The 3,625-nt window shown below is 42.8% G+C and overlaps 1 pseudogene across 1 annotated transcript in view; it reads right to left on the reverse strand.

Moving 5' to 3' along the window:
• Positions 1-2,660: 2,660 nt before the first annotated feature.
• Positions 2,661-3,625, reverse strand: part of LOC308164280 (SANT and BTB domain regulator of class switch recombination-like) — a 23,590-nt pseudogene continuing 22,625 nt past the window's right edge. Inside the window, exons 15-17 of the transcript in view lie at positions 3,443-3,516; positions 3,183-3,271; positions 2,661-2,792 (exon numbers count right to left, since the gene is read on the reverse strand). The product of the transcript in view is annotated as an SANT and BTB domain regulator of class switch recombination-like (transcript). The remainder of the gene's footprint in view (positions 2,793-3,182; positions 3,272-3,442; positions 3,517-3,625) is intronic.

A 3,625-nucleotide genomic window follows, 5' to 3' on the forward strand; every position in this document is an offset into this window, starting at 1 on the left:
GCCCTACTCCCCCTTGACCCAGTTTTAGGGAACCATTCCAGGCATCCGCTGTCAGGGTGCAGCATGAGTGCACTGCTTCAACAGGGAGCCAGGTTTTCCCCAGTGTGCAGAGTCCACGCTGAGCTTTCCTGAATATGTTCGCAGGAGGATGTTATAGTTAGCAGATACCTACACCAGCAGGCAATCACTGTCGCACTTAAGGGAAAAAAAGTGTACACACACACACACGATCAAGGCCCCCCCAGAGGACCAAACCGCAGACCATGTTATCCTGGATTGCCCGGTGTACCACCCACCCAACGGAATGCACGGTCTGTCGGTATTAGATGACGAGACCATGACGTGGCTTCTGGAGGGGTGTCCAGAAATATAGCCCGGGTGAGCCCCTCAACCAGGTCTCGGGGTGGTAAAAGGGTAGCCCCTCGGCCCAGAGCCTGGTGAAGTGGAGAGGAAACAACAACCCATACGCTAAAGAAGAAAGCCCCCCCCATCATCCCCTAAAACAAATGTTGTTTTACATTACATTGAGACTGATCTTGGATGATATACCTTGTCTATTGTGGTTGGATGAATACATTGCTTTATCCCTGTACAAGGCCTCAAGCCAAAGAGACAGATATGAATATCATAACAAATGTGTTTAGCAAAGTTATCATGAGTCCAACTTAGGTTAGTGTCTTTGGTGTGGGGGTTAGTGAGGCAAAGATGATCTAATGGGCCTACTGAACACCTCGCACTGTACCTTCTCAGAAGCTATCCTGCCATCTACTGGAAAGTAGTATAATTGAATAAAGCTGGTCTTCAACAAATGAACTGACAGTGAACACAGTCACAAGAGAAAGATGCAATTCCATACATTTGTTTCATTTGTCACTTTATTTTCGACTGCACAGTTCATCCTAGCCTACTGTCTGATGGTCATAGTATAAACATACATAAAACGCCGTCTATAAGGTCCCTCGATGAGCTTCGGACGAAAGGTGCGCTTTAGCTGAAGGGGGGATAGAGGGGGGGGTGAAGGGGGAAAAAAGGACATTTTGGAACGTAGTTTACATTTGAAGTCTTTCTGCGTCTGAATTTTTGTGAAATTGAAGACTTGTATGCTTTCATAATCACAGCTATATGTGCATTTCCTCCATAGCTCATTGAGAGGCTTTATAGACAGTGCTTGAAGTATACTGTGACCACCAGTTAGAGAGAGACTAATCCATGTTATCTTGGTCCCAGTGGTTCATGGTGCTAACAGACATAGCATCAGACATTTTATTGCTCCTAATTTCTCATCCTAGGAGGAGTTTCTATGTTATACAGGTTGATCTAGCTATTCCAGTGGTCTCCAATCCTGGTCCTGGACAACCTATAGGGTTGGAAGGTTTTAACTCTAGTCCAGCACTAAAACACATTACTCAACTCTAAGACCTTGATTGACTTAATGAGATCTAATGCTGGGATACAGCAGACCAAGACAAGGGCTAGTGGCCACCAATCTATTGCCATGACGATATAGTAAAGCGAAAGCGAATGGGATAGAAGGTGATCAATACAAATACACCAGGGTCAGGTTGAACTGGGCTGAGCAGGGCTTGACTGGACTCAGTGGGCCACAAAGCCCCATCAAGAAAACAGGCCTCCTGGGCTTAAGTTGACCAAACTAGGACCTTAGTAGTTGCAGGGGCGATAGCTTAGAACAAGCAAGGAGACAGCGAAGGGCAGTAGCTGTTGCAAAGTTCCCCATTTGGGGTTAATCGTTCTCAAAGAGTTCATGATGCATGAGGATCTGTCCCGATTGATCCTCATCTTCTTTTCCCTCCTCTTTCTATCGCTCCACAATCATCTTCCATATTTCTCTCACACGTTTCCTCTTTCTGTCATCTATGTGGGCCGAGGTTGACTGTGTGTCTTTGCTCTAAGAGAAGACAGGAAATAGGAACAGAAAATAGGAACAGAAAATATCAGATTAAATGAAGGTGAGAGACTGAGGAAAAAGACAGACAGATTCACAGTAAAAGAGTGGGGAAATATGAAAGAAAAGAAACATACTGTAATGTTTTGAGTGTTACTTAAGACTGAATGTAAACATGTATGTAACATGCATGTATATGGAGCAGATACAGCCTTGACAGTATTCACACCACTTGCACAATTTTCACATTTTGTTGGCTATAGGCCTGGAATTCAAATAAAAAGTGTTCTACCCACTGATCTACCCAGTGTACACTGGACACATTTTTACCCCTTGGTTGTGGAAGTCCTACAATTAGCCTAGCTCAAATGCAAGTCTATCTCTCCATGAACGAATAATAGTTAACAACATTTTGCAAACGAATACCTTTGTGTCATAGGGGTGCGACAGCAAATAAGGTTAATAATTATGCTATAAGTTGACTTTCTTTTTCTTATCTTAAATGAATTTGGCACCATATGAAAATGGGACAGGGGGTGAATACTTTTGCAAGGTAGTATTTGGTTCAATAATATTCTTAACCAATATTGGCCCTCTACAGGCATATGTATCAGTACATTTTCAAACCTAAAACTAAACAAATAGCATCGGAGTAGAATGGGAACAAGAGACAGTTCAAAAATGCGCTTCAATAAAAGACCCTGTTTAAATGTTAAAGCAGCATTTACAGCATTTATAATTCATAGTGGCATCAGACTCAAAAACCCAATATTGGTTGGGCTCCAACAAAGTCGTACCTGAGGGTCTTCTCAGAGCTTCCCTGTCGGCCACTGGCCTGGGACGGGCTTTTGAACTGAGCCTCCAGTCTGGAGTAGATTCCCCCCGCATGCTGTAACAACCACAACCACACATGATATGACCCTAACCACAAACATGACCACAGTTCATACAAGCACAGCTCACAAAGCCACAAATTATACATCACTAACACAGATTACACTAACACAAGTGTCTCAAACCAAACCAACGTCAGTCTTACCAACCTCATTTCCACAACGACATTTCCTAAGTATTGACATTTCTGCATGGAGCAATTTAGACTATTAAAAAATAGACAGTCTACAGAAAACAGTTCATTCCTTTGCCATGTAGATTACAGTTCCGCTTTTGACAGCAAAGGTAAAACAAAATCCACATAGACATCTAGTATAGAGACATAGACATCTAGTATAGAGAGGGTGCGATGATGTCATCAAGAGTGGACACTCACGCCACACACCTCTTTTATGTCCTTGGACTTGCTTTGCTCCTGATCCCCAAATCTCATTTTAGTGAGATGACCAATAATATCCACCATACGTCGCTGGTCTGGGACAGAGAGGGGGAGAGAAGAGAAGAGAACATGGGAGGTGAAAGAGAGAGAAGAAGAAATAGGGAGAAGAAAATAGTTAAATCAATAAAAACGATATAGTGAACATAAAGTAAAGTTAAGAACAACTGAAGTATCGCACACAAGCACACACGCTACACCGACATTACCTTCTTCTCTTTGGGCATCTTGGTTGTAGCGCATAGAGCGAGAGCTGTCCCATTTGCTCTTCTGGGCACTCACTCTGGAAATGCACAGTTCCAATTACCTCAGTAATTCAAATATGACACATTCTAACACATTTAAAAAAAAATGCACACAAAGTGAATTGAACTGAAAACGAACTGAAATGA

This window comes from Nansenia antarctica (genome assembly GCF_963989245.1).
Source record: "Nansenia antarctica genome assembly, chromosome: 8".
In the NCBI taxonomy this organism is placed as follows: domain Eukaryota; kingdom Metazoa; phylum Chordata; class Actinopteri; order Argentiniformes; family Microstomatidae; genus Nansenia; species Nansenia antarctica.